Raw genomic sequence first — 14,150 nt, forward strand, 5'->3', positions numbered from 1 at the left:
CACACCATGAGTTGATGCATTGTGGATATTAACCCAAGATCTTTGTTGAGTCAGTCATATGTGGAGAAGAGTTCCAACTTTCTGAACTCCCACTTTCATTTGTCTGAAGCTCTCCCAGGCCAGGGATAAGAGCTGTGAGGTCTTACCCTCACTTCCCATTTCATCTGCTTCACCCTAACTCTCAATGTTAGGGTTAAGAGCTAACTACGCCCAATTCCAGTTGGCTTGTGTTTCACAGCCTAACCTTGTATGAGCCCATATTGTTTGCATATAGTGTGTGTGCTTGCTTGTTGTGCTTGTATGACTTTGCTTGTGCTGTTTAGGATAGCTTGCTGCCTGTGCAAGTTAGATAGAAACTTCAACCTAGGACCATTGTGGATTGCATGATAACTATTAGGCTCGAGTCAGGCTCCCTTCTAGTTTGTCATTTCCCAGTCTCTGGTTAGGTTAGAAGTTCTTTCCCTGTTAAGGGGAACTACGTTGCCCTGATCCTCATACCAGATGAGGTACGTAGGCAGGAGATCGTGCGAGATCTCTCCGGGCACCCTTTTCTTTTTTTGTGTGTGTTTGCTTGACAGCTAGCAGGCTCGAGTACCAGACTCCCTGTTAGCTTGTTTGTTCAACTTTTTTGTTGCTTTTGACGACTCAGCGTCCAGTTAACCTCTTGTTTCTTGGAGTCTGACGTAAGTCCAGCGATTGGCAGTCGGTTTCCTGTGTGTGTGTTTGGAGTCTGACGTAAGTCCAGCGATTGGCAGTCGGTTTCCTGTGTGAGTGTGGAGTCTGACGTAAGTCCAACGATTGGCAGTTGGTTTCAAGTGTGTGTTTGTTGGTTCAGAGTCTGATGTAAGTCCAGCGATTGGCATTCGGTTTCCATGTTTGCCTGTTTGTGTGGAGTCTGACATAAGTCCAACGATTGGCAGTCGGCTTCCTGGTTGTGTTTTGTTTCGGCGTGCGTGAGCCGAACTACGGTAGCTCTGATTCTCATTCCAGATGAGATACGTAGGCATAGGATGCGATATCCTAGCGAGCCCGTTCCCCTCTCTTTCCATCTGTGTTTTATTCCAGTGTGTGTGTGTGCATTCTTTTGAGCAGTGTTTAACAACCTTTCTTCTATTCTTTTGAGCGTGGATCCCGTCGAGTACGACGGATGCGTAGGGGTGCTAATACCTTCCCTTCGCATAACCGACTCCCGATCCCATCTCTCTTTGGTCGTGAGACCATGTCTTTTCCAGGTTTACTTCGAGCGTTTCCTTTCCCTCTTTTGGGATAAATAACGCACGGTGGCGGCTCTGTTTGTTTTGTTTTTGCCCGCCGGTTGTTTTTCGCGGATGCGACAGCTGGCAACTCTGCTGGGGATTAGAAGTTGACCTCTTGCTGGTCCATCTTCCCTAAGCGAGTCTCTCCTAGCGCTCTCTAGGATAATTTAGGTTGCTTTTGTTGCTCTATTTATTGCATTTATGATTATTATGTTGTATATATATTTGCATAAATGTTTGCATGCATCATACTATCATTGTGCTGTCTTCTGTACAGGTGGTTTTGTAGCACCTCAAATTTGCACCTACCATTTTGTACATTCATTTTCATATTAGGTCATTAACATTACATAGTCCACTGCATAGCATTGCATTGTCCTTTGCCCAAGTGCAAGCCATAAGACAAGATTAGGTCAACTGGTTAGGAGGATCAGTCAAGCAAGCAAGTGCAATTCCTATTGATACAAAACCCTAAGGTTGGTTCAACAAGTTCACATGATTCAAGTATCATTTTGAAGTGGTTTGGCCAAAGATTGGATGATCAAAGCTCAACAGTCAAGCTGGATTTCATCTGAAACCCTAGAAAGTCAACCAAAGTCAACTGTGCTTGAATTCATGGATTTGAAGGTGGGAGATGATTTGAGAGGCCTCATTCATGTCCATACAAGTCTCATTTGACATTTCAAAGATCAAGATTGAAGAATTTGAGGTCAGAGGAAAAGTTTCCAAAAATAGTAAGTGACCTGTAATTTCAAACTGCCAAAAATGGAAAGGTCTTCTCCTCAAATTTACATCATCGTACAAGCTTCAAATGGAATTTTGTCCAACATGAAAGTTGAAGATCTTGCTCTCACCTTTCCAAAAAGTCCAAGAACATCCATTTCTCATGTGTGGTTGGCAAGTTATGATCAAATCATTGTCAAGAATTTTTGAACTTCAAGGAGGCATAACTCTTGAACCAAAAGGCCAATTCATGTGATTTTTTTGAGCAAACTCCATTTGACATGCTTTATCATAATCATTCATCACATTTCATCAAAAATCATCACATAAAAAGTCCATTTTTCAAGTGAACCAATTTGAAAAAGGGAGGGAAAAAAAGTCACTTTCAAAATATGCATTTGCCACACTTTCAAGCTTCACATTTGGTCTTAAATCAACATTTGGGATATGCTTGAGCTGAATTTCGTGCACTGTAGCAAAGTTCTCATGCACATGAAGGTTATTTTGGCCAATTGCACATAAATTGCATTTCACTAATTACCAAGGCTTTTGGCTAATTGAGATTAACAAAGTGATTAAACAGCTCGTATATATTCTTAATTGTAACAGAAAATTTTAACAATCACAATCTCAGATCCAAAATCGAAATCTCTCAAATTCTCTCAAATTTGCTCAAACTTTTTTCACTTTCTTTCATCAAATTTCATCATTCTTTTGGTTTTCTCTTGTGCTAATCTTCATCTGCAGAGGTTGTTGAAGATCTGTTGAAGAAGAATTGTGGAAGAATCATTGAGATTTGCAGCTGTAGAACTTGGAACATGTTCATGGCAGATGAAAATTCTGGATCATTGAAGCACGATTGAGCTAAAGTTTCACTTCCATACATCTTCCTCATCATTATTGAAGACCTGTTTTGCATTGCCAGGCCTTGAGGAGCTCGAATTTAACATCTGCATCTTCATAAGGTGAGAATTCGATCATGTTAATTTTTTAAATAATGATATGGCTTTGGTAGATCTTAACATGTAGAGTATGCTGCAAGTTGAATCGTGCAATTTCATTGAGATTTGATGAAGATATCTTGATTTGAAGTTTACATGATGAAACTTATTTCTATCGAATCTTTTGCCATGCGTGAAATTAGAACAAATCTTTGTTATATTGTTGATCTATGTTGAATGCTGGTTCGATTGATATATGGTTTGCAAGTTTCTGTGACTTTTTGTTCTTGATGATGATGAATGCTGAAGAACACGATGAAGAACGCTTGAATTTCGCTCCAGATCGTGTTTTGATCCATATTGCCTGGCTTTTGCATGCGTTTCGTTGTTTTCAAGCCATGAGCCAATAGCATTGTGCCACGCACTTAAGTGAAACGCGGCGTTTCACTTAAGTGGCGCCATCATTTGAAATGCGCAGGGGTTCGATTCCCCGTTCCGGCATCAATCCAATTGCCTTGCATATTATTTTCTTCATTTGCTTCACATATTCACCTTGCCTTGTTCACTTTTTTTAATTTTTCACCACACTAAATAATTCATAACTTCTTGATGGTTGGTCCAAATAATGTGAGATTTTTTCCATGATGATCCTTGCCATGTCCTCTTTTTTTTGATGATTTTTAATAAATTTGTGCACGGCTGGAAAAAATAATTGCCTAGGGTTTGTTCTTGCTCATGCATTCATGTACCTAGCTTACTATTTTGATCATGAAGTGATTATGCTTAATTGGAAATTCTTGAAATTTTACATGTGTGTTCTAGACTCATTCCTGGTCATTTTGGTATATAGTTTGTGATTTTCGCATTCCTGGATTGTGAGATATGACCTGATCATTAGAGGTGTGACAATTTGTGTCACACCATTTCTTGTGCAACTTCATGATTTTTGTTACCATGCGATATGAACTCTAAATGACTTGAATTTTTGCATGTTGAATCTTCTAGATGTTAAGTTTGAATGTGAGTTTTTATGGAATTTTTGAAGGCATTTCCAATTTGATTGAAATTTTCTTCCCTGTTTGACCAAATGTGGATTTCTTGTGAGACATGATTTTATATGATTTGTGAAATCCTTGTGGTTAATTGGATGGACTTGAAATTTGGCATGTGTATTATAGACATCTTGAAGTTTTCCATGGCTTTGATTTCATTCATTTATCATGCTTGGTCTCTGTTTTATGATTGCTTGAAGTTGATGCATGTTTTGATGCCTTGTATGAGCTTGTTTGAACTTGTGTTGACTTGTTGAATTTAATTGACTTGTTTACCTTGGTCCAAATGACTTGAAATTTGGTATGATTGTCATGTTATGAATGCTGTTTGACCATGAATTTTTTGGGGATTTATTGAAATGTTTGTGAGTTGATTTGAGTTGAATCTTTCTGTTTGGTTCTATGAGCTTCAAATTGCATGTTTTGTACTCTTTGCTTCATGAAATGATAATGGTTGATGATATGAATGTGAAACCACTTGGATTTGTTTCTTATTTGATTGATCTTGATTTTTGATAAGTTTCATGTTCTGTTTCGACTTTTTGCTCTCATTTTGACCCTAGTCTTGTACTAGTGGTTTGTGTCCTCACATTTGAGCTTTGTTTCAGGTCAAAGAGCACAATTGCTTAGACTTGATGATGTGCACTCAATTGGAGTTGGTTTATTGCTTGTTTATGACTAACTTGAGTTTGTTTTGTAGGCATTGAGATTTATGCTTAGGCCTTGTGGCTTGCGACTTTGTGCATTGATGATTGTTGTCTGTTTGTGCTGTGGACTTGTAATTGTCTGTTTGACTTGTGTTTGTCTGGTATACTGATTATGTTGGATTGGTTTCAGGTACCTTAGTTGCTATAGTTCCCTTGTGAACTTGTGTTTGCTTTGCTTGCTAGCTTGAGCATTGAGGTATAATGATCTCTTCTCCATGTAGTCTGGAAGACCTGGCCTGTTACTTGGCCAGACACCTGTCTGAAGTCCTCCTTAAGAGGCAATGTTTGTGCTTGTTTATTTTTGTCCCCAAGCAGGAAAAGACCTTTGATAAGGCAATTGGCAGACACAAGAGATGTGCAATCCATCTCCTGCTATTCTGTTGAGTCGTCCCTTGGCTCACATCACATGTTGATGCCTTGTGGACATTAACCCCAAGATCCATGTTGAGTCAGTGTCATAAGTGTAGAAGGGTTCCCATTTTCTGAACCCACACTTCATTGTCTGAAACTCTCCCAGGCCAGGGATAAGAGCTGTGAAGTCTCATCTTCACTCACCTTTCATCAGCTTCACCTTGACTCTCAATGTCAAGGTTAAGAGCTAACCTCACCCTGATACAGTGGCTTGTTTGTCGAGGTTTACATGACCCCTCGACTAAAGCCTAGCCTTGATGTTTGAGCCCCTTGTTGGTGTGTTTACTTCATGCTGTATGTGTTTGTGTGGTGTGATTGTATCCCCTAGGTTTGCTAGACTCCGCGTAGTCTCGTTTGCATGTCAATTAAGGTAGCACGGTTCCTTCGTATAGGACTTCCTTTCTTGCTTGAGCTTTCCTAAAACACAAACAAACATTATCCCCTCTTAAGGATACGTCAACTCCTTCTACTACAGGTGAGTAAGTCTCCAAAGGTCGAGCATCCGGTAGATTGCGTAGTGACGTCGTCCACTTAAAAAACACAAACCAACGGGAACCATTTTCCTTCCTTTTGTGCGTGGATCCCGTCGAGTACGACGGATGCGTAGGGGTGCTAATACCTTCCCTTCGCATAACCGACTCCCGATCCCATTCTCTTTGGTCGCGAGACCATGCTTTTTCTAGGTTTACTCTGAGCGTTTCCTTTCCCTCTTTTGGGATAAATAACGCACGGTGGCGGCTTTGTTGTCTTCGTTTCCCGCCGGTTTTTTCGCGTAATGCAACAGCTGGCGACTCTGCTGGGGACAAAGAAGTTGACCTCTTGCTGGTCCATCTTCCCTAAGCGAGTCTCTCCTAGCGCTCTCTAGGTTAGGGTTTTGGTTGCTATTTGCTGTTATTTATTGCATGCATGATTATTATGTTGTATATATGTGCATATCTGTTTGCATGCATCATACTGTCATTGAGCTGTCTTCTGTGCAGGTGGTTCCTCTATTTGGGGTGGGTGTTCTGAGTGGGGCTAAAACCCAGGCCCGAGTATACACCTAGGATTAGTGTGGTCTCGCGTTTCCTCACTTGCTGTATCAGCATGTTGTTGTGACGTGTCACCACAGCCGGACGAGGTTCATTTGAGGGAGTCCTTCCGTTTGGAGTTATTCCACTCAGGTTGGATGATCTCATCTGAGCTGTTGACTTCGGTGACCGTTCTTTCCCGGATCTTTGATTGAGAGGATCTTAAGAGAGCTACAACGGCACACCCGAAAGGGCAAACCCGTTGAGTATCTTTGCCCGATTGTCGAGATCATTGTCCACCTTAGGATGACCTGATTAGAATTTACTTGTGAGGAGAGGGTTGATTCTTACAGATGCATGTTCTGATGGTGACTTTGTTGGTGAATATTGATCAGAGTCCTATTTATAAGTCAGATTTATGGATCGTTATTTCTGGATGCCGGAGGTTTGATCCTGGTATTGATCGGAGGGTTCCGTTTATTTTGGATCCCTGGGCTGAATTTGAGGATGCTCAGATGTGGATATGGTTCAGTTGACTTGGGTTCAAATGACTTTGGGTTTCAGATGAAGTTGTGATACCAGAGTTCAAGCCGAAGCTTCGATCCTGTGCCGCGTGATACTCAGCCGACCAGTCATGGCTCCATCATTTGCATCATAGCATGTTTATTTTCGAAAAAAAAAAGAAAAAAATGTATAATAATGCATGAAAAAGTTAACCTGCATACACATCACGCACATCATATACATATCATTTTGCATAACAGGTGTTCTCGTTCCCGACTTCTCACTCCGGTTCCTGTGTCAGGCAGGATAGCTGATCGAAGACCGCACCGGTATTCAACCAGACTCAATCAACAGCGAAGTATGGATCAGGTTCAGACTGAGTTGGCTGAGATGAGGGCGAACATGGCCTAGTTTATGACAATGATGCAAGGGGTTGCTCAGGGTCAGGAGGAGCTTCGAGCTTTGGTTCAGAGACAAGAGACAGTTATTCAGGCGTCTAACCGTGGTTCACCTGCTGGTATCCCTGTGCCTGAGAATGTTGCTGCTGCTCCCGTTCATGACTATGCTGTGGGGGATGAACTCAGGGGTATAAGAATTAATGGACAACCTCTTGCTGTAGAGACTGTCAATGTTAGAGCTACCCGGGCTCCGGTTCGTCATCCAGCTCCGATCATCGACAGACAAGAGGACATGTTCACATTGCTGAGTGAAGATGATGGGGATGTTGGTAGAGTTGAGGATAGGGATCGTAAGGTTGATGCCCTGGCTGAGAAGATTCGTGCGATGGAATGTCAAAATTCTCTTGGGTTCGATGTGACCAATATGGGATTGGTTGAGGGTTTGAGGATCCCGTACAAATTCAAAGCATCTTCCTTCGATAAGTACAATGGCACTTCTTGCCCTCGCACCCACGTGCAGGCCTATTATCGGAAAATCTCTGCATATACTGACGATGAAAAAATGTGGATGTACTTTTTCCAAGATAGTCTATCTGGGGCTTCTTTGGATTGGTACATGGAATTGAAGAGAGATTCGATCCGATGCTGGAGGGATCTGGGTGAAGCCTTCTTAAGGCAATATAAGCACAATATGGATATGGCACCGAGCCGAACTCAGCTGCAGAGTCTTTGCCAGAAATCCGGTGAAAGTTTCAAGGAGTACGCCCAGAGGTGGCGTGAGCTGGCTGCGAGAGTCCAACTTCCTATGCTGAAAAGGGAGTTGACTGACATGTTTATCAGTACTCTTCAAGGTGTGTTTATGGACCGAATGGGGAGCTGCCCATTTGGAAGCTTTTCTGATGTGGTCATATGTGGAGAGAGGACAGAAAGTTTGATCAAGGCTGGTAAGATCAATGATGCTAGTTCCTCTTCGTCAAAGAAACCGTTCTCTGGGGCACCTCGCCGTAGAGAGGGTGATACTAATGCTGTTCAACACCGCCGAGGTCAGAACAGAAATCAGTATCGTCAGGTTGCTGCAGTGACCATTCTTGCACCTCAACAACGTCAACAACCGCAACAACCAAGAGTTCAACAACAAATGCCGCAACAGCAACAACAACAACAACGTCCATATCAGCCGAACTGTTACCCGAACTGCTCAAGTTAGGGTTTGTGGAATTGAGGACCATGGCGCCATTGACAAAAATACCACCTGGGTATGATGCCAATGTGCGTTGTGACTTTCATTCTGGTGCGCCTGGCCACCATATAGAGAATTGCAGGGTTTTCCACCATAAGGTTCAGGACCTGATTGATGCCAAGACAATCAATTTCGCTGCTGTGCCAAATGTGGTGAATAACCCTATGCCTGCGCATGGTGCTCACCGGGTAAACTGTATTGAAGGGGGAGAAGCTGAAGATTTGGTTGTCAAGGTTGATGATGTTCAGACTTCTCTGTTGGTTGTCAAGGGCCGTTTGTTAGATGAGGGTGTCTGCCCGGGTTGTGATAAAGACTGTGTTGCGTGTGCAGAATCAGACAATGGTTGTATGCAGTTGCGGGCCGGTATTCAGACATTGATAGACGAAGGCAGTGTCCAGTTTGCTCGGGCTGACAATAGAAATCGTGGGGCAGTGTCAACTGTCACAATATATTTCAAACCGTCTGAAGGACGTGGGCCGGGGACTGCTGTTAGTGCACCTACAACAAGTGGTACTCCAGTTACCATTTCCGCACCAATAACTGCCAACAATCCAACTACAATCATCGCTCCGGTCAGAAGGGCTGAGAATAGTAAGGTTGTGCCTTGGAGATACGACAATGCCTACTGGAATAACAGAAGGGCTGAGAATCGGGTCAGGCCGACCAATCAAGCACCTGTGACTATTGCGGCACCTAGTAGAGTTCCGGCAGTTGTGAGTCCAGTTGTGGACAATGTCGGTGGACCGGGAGGCTTTACTAGAAGTGGACGGTTGTTTGCGCCTCAACCGGTGAGGGATGCCAATGCCGAGGCTTCCGCCAAGGCCAAGGGTAAACAGGCGGTGGTCGAAGAGGAACCTGCTCAGACAAATGTGCCTGGTGGCTCGTTTGAAAAGGACGTGGAGGAATTCATGAGAATCATTAAGAAGAGTGACTACAAGATCGTAGATCAACTCAACCAGACTCTGTCCAAGATCTCGATACTCTCTTTGCTGTTGTGCTCTGAGGCACATCGCAACGCCTTGTTGAAAATGTTGAATATGGCGTATGTACCTCAGGAGATCTCTGTCAACCAGCTTGAAGGGGTGATTGCTAATGTGAGCACCAGGCATGGCTTGGGGTTCACTGATCTCGATTTGACACCAGAGGGGCGAAATCATAACAAGGCCTTGCATATCACGATGGAATGCAAGGGTGTTGTATTGTCACATGTGTTGGTCGACACTGGGTCTTCTCTGAATGTCTTGCCCAAGCAAATTCTGAAGAAGATATCTGTTGAAGGGGTTGTGCTTACTCCTAGTGACCTGATTGTGAGGGCATTTGATGGATCCAAGTGTTCTGTCTTTGGTGAAGTTACACTGCCTGTGAAGATAGGTCCTGAGACTTTCAACATCATCTTCTATGTCATGGACATTCAACCCGCCTACAGTTGCTTGTTAGGGCGTCCATGGATCCATGCAGCAGGGGAAGTATCATCGACTCTCCATCAGAAGCTCAAGTATGTCTGGAACGGTCAGATTGTGACCGTGTGTGGCGAAGAGGATATTCTGGTGAGTCACCTATCCTCGTTCAAATATGTCGAGGTGGATGGTGAGATCCATGAAACTTTATGCCAGGCATTTGAGACTGTTGCTCTCGAGAGGGTGGCATGCGCTGATCAGAAGAGGCCGGGTGCTTCGATTGCTTCATACAAGCAGGCCAAAGAGGTTGTTGACTCGGGCAAAGCTGAAGGCTGGGGCAAGATGGTGGACTTGCCGGTTAAAGAAGATAAATTTGGTATTGGCTATCAACCATTGCAAGCAGAGCAGGGTGGTCAAGCAGGTCCTAGTACCTTTACCAGCGCTGGGCTGATGAATCACGGTGACGTCTTTGCAGCCGATGTTGAAGACAATGACAGTGACATTGATCTCAACTGCTGGGTTCGCCCGAGTGCACCAGGGGAAGTGATCAACAATTGGACAGCAGAGGATGTAGTCCAAGTTACTCTTCAAACAGAGTAATTTTCTTTTGTTTTTTCATTCTGCACAAAACCCTACGTTCTGCCCAAGACGTAGTGGTTCATTGTAGGGCCACATCATGTTTTACAATTTTTATCATTAATAATGGACGTTTTGCAAACAATTTTGTGATTCCTGTCTTTCTTTTTTGTCTTTCATTTTTCAAAAATAAAAATGGCAATGTTTTTGTTTTGTGACTTTATTGAAATCTTTTTCTAAAACAAAGCATTGAAACATGCAGAAGTGATATCACGACATCTACTATGAACAAATCTGTTATGGCTCAGTATGATTTTGACAATCCCATCTACCAAGCTGAAGAGGAGAGTGAGGAAGACAGTGAACTCCCGAAAGAATTGGTCAGATTGTTGAAGCAAGAGGAAAGGGTTATCCAACCTCATCAGGAGGAGTTGGAGATTGTGAATCTTGGTACTGAGGACGCCAGAAGGGATATCAAGATCGGGGCTACTTTGAAGCCAGAAATCAAGAGCAGGTTGATTGAGATGCTGATGGAGTATGTTGAGATATTCGCATGGTCTTATCAAGATATGCCTGGGTTGGATACCGACATTGTGGTTCATAGACTACCTCTCAGAGAAGAGTACCCTTCGGTCAAGCAGAAGCTTCGTAGAACGAGTCCTGATATGGCAGTGAAAATCAAGGAAGAGGTTCAGAGGCAGTTCGATGCGGGTTTCTTGTCAGTAACAACTTATCCACCGTGGGTAGCCAACATTGTTCCTGTGCCAAAGAAGGATGGCAAAGTCAGAATGTGTGTCGATTACCGGGATCTGAATAGGGCGAGTCCGAAAGATGATTTCCCATTACCTCACATTGATGTATTGGTGGATAATACGGCTCAATCCTCGGTATTCTCTTTCATGGATGGTTTCTCGGGCTATAATCAGATCAAGATGGCGCCAGAGGACATGGAAAAGACGACATTCATTACACCTTGGGGCACGTTCTGCTATAAGGTGATGCCATTTGGGCTGAAGAATGCCGGTGCTACCTATCAGAGGGCAATGACGACTCTCTTTCATGACATGATGCACAAAGAGATTGAAGTGTACGTGGATGATATGATTGCGAAGTCGCAGACAGAAGAGGAGCACTTGGTTAATTTGCAGAAGTTGTTTGACAGATTGGTAAAGTTCAAACTGAGGCTGAATCCGAACAAGTGTACATTTGGCGTGAGATCAGGGAAGCTGTTAGGCTTCATTGTCAGTGAGAAAGGGATTGAGGTTGATCCAGCTAAAGTCAAAGCTTTTCAAGAGATGCCTGAACCGAAAACAGAAAAGCAGGTTCGTGGGTTTTTAGGTAGATTGAACTATATTGCAAGGTTCATATCTCACCTAACTGCCACGTGTGAACCTATATTCAAATTGCTTAGAAAGAATCAAGCAATCAGGTGGAATGATGACTGTCAGAAAGCTTTCGACAAGATAAAAGAGTATTTACAGAAACCTCCAATCCTGATTCCTCCAGTTCCTGGGAGACCGCTGATAATGTACCTGTCAGTGGCCGAGAATTCGATGGGGTGTGTATTGGGTCAGCATGACGAGTCTGGTCGAAAAGAGCATGCCATATACTACCTTAGCAAAAAGTTTACCGACTGTGAAATCAAATATTCACAGCTTGAGAAAACTTGTTGTGCTTTGGCCTGGGCTGCTCGCCGACTGAGGCAGTATATGTTGAACCATACTACCTTGTTGATTTCTAAGATGGATCCAGTGAAATACATCTTTGAGAAGCCGGCTCTCACCGGACGTGTTGCCCGTTGGCAGATGATTTTAACAGAGTATGATATTCAGTACACGTCGCAGAAGGCCATCAAAGGTAGTATTTTGTCAGACTATCTCGCTGAGCAACCGATCGACGACTATCAGCCGATGATGTTTGAATTCCCTGATGAAGACATCATGTATCTTAAGATGAAAGATTGTGAAGAGCCTCTTGTCGAGGAAGGACCGGATCCTGATGACAAGTGGACACTGATGTTTGATGGGGCCGTGAATGTGAATGGTAACGGTGTTGGTGCAGTGTTGATCAATCCGAAAGGTGCCCATATACCCTTTTCTGCCAGATTGACGTTTGATGTCACCAACAACGAAGCTGAGTATGAGGCTTGTATCATGGGGATAGAAGAAGCCATTGATTTGAGGATCAAAACTCTTGACATATTTGGAGATTCCGCTCTAGTGATCAATCAGGTCAATGGAGATTGGAATACCAACCAACCGCATTTGATTCCCTATAGAGATTACACCAGAAGAATACTGACGTTCTTCAAGAAGGTGAAGTTGTACCATGTCCCGCGGGATGAGAATCAGATGGCTGATGCTTTGGCTACTTTATCTTCTATGATCAAAGTTCATTGGTGGAATCATGTGCCACATGTTGCGGTGAATCGACTCGAGTGGCCTGCGTATGTGTTTGCAGCCGAGTCTGTTGTGATTGATGAGAAGCCGTGGTACTTTGATATCAAGAACTTCCTCAAGAGCCAGGAGTATCCTGAAGGTACGTCGAAGAATGATAAGAAAACCCTAAGAAGGCTAGCTGGAAGCTTTTACTTGAATCAGGATGATGTGCTGTATAAGAGGAACTTTGACATGGTCTTGCTCAGATGCGTGGATAGACACGAAGCAGACATGTTGATGCAAGAAGTGCATGAGGGTTCATTTGGTACCCATGCTGGTGGTCATGCAATGTCGAAGAAATTGTTGAGAGCCGGTTATTACTGGATGACTATAGAATCCGATTGTTTCAAATACGCTCGGAAGTGCCATAAGTGTCAAATTTATGCTGATAAGGTGCATGTACCACCAAGCCCGTTGAATGTCATGAATTCGCCTTGGCCGTTCGCCATGTGGGGGATTGATATGATTGGGAAGATTGAGCCTACTGCTTCAAATGGACATCACTTCATTCTGGTTGCGATTGACTACTTCACCAAATGGGTGGAAGCAACTTCCTATGCTAATGTTACCAAACAAGTGGTTGCCCGGTTCATCAAGAAAGAAATCATCTGTCGTTATGGGGTTCTTGAGAGAATCATCACTGACAATGGTTCGAATCTCAATAACAAGATGATGAAAGAGCTTTGTAAAGATTTCAAGATTGAACATCACAATTCTTCTCCTTACAGACCAAAGATGAATGGTGCTGTAGAGGCGGCAAACAAGAATATCAAGAAGATTGTGCAGAAGATGGTCGTGACGTACAAGGATTGGCATGAGATGCTGCCTTTTGCTTTGCATGGGTACCGTACCTCTGTACGTACGTCGACCGGGGCAACCCCGTATTCCCTTGTGTATAGTATGGAAGCTGTCCTACCAGTTGAAGTGGAGATCCCTTCTCTGAGAGTTTTGCTAGATGTGAAGCTGGACGAAGCCGAGTGGATTCGAACAAGGTTTAACGAGTTGAGCTTTATCAAAGAGAGACGGCTAGCAGCTGTGTGCCATGGGCAGTTGTATCAAAGAAGGATGAAGCGAGCCTTTGATCAGAAAGTGCGTCCTCGAAGCTATCAGACTGGTGAGCTAGTTCTGAAGAGGATCCTTCCTCCAGGTACAGATAACAGGGGCAAGTGGACTCCTAATTACGAAGGTCCGTATGTTGTGAAGAAGGTTTTCTCCGGTGGAGCCTTGATGCTTACAACTATGGATGGTGAAGATTTCTCGTCCCCTGTTAACTCAGATGTAGTCAAAAAATACTTCACATAAATTGACCCGCTGGACAAAAAGAATAAAGGAGTCCAGGCAAAAGAGGGCATCCCGGCGAACAAAAAAAACAGAAAGAAAAGGTTCGGGCAAAAGTTAGGGATAAAAAATGAAAAGAATTTGTACACCCGGTAAGTCGAAAACCCGCAAGGGCGGCTTAGGCAAAAATGGGTATCCCGGTGGATTGAAAACCCGAAA

The sequence above is a fragment of the Lathyrus oleraceus genome, chromosome 5 (genome assembly GCF_024323335.1).
Source record: "Lathyrus oleraceus cultivar Zhongwan6 chromosome 5, CAAS_Psat_ZW6_1.0, whole genome shotgun sequence".
Taxonomy (NCBI): domain Eukaryota; kingdom Viridiplantae; phylum Streptophyta; class Magnoliopsida; order Fabales; family Fabaceae; genus Lathyrus; species Lathyrus oleraceus.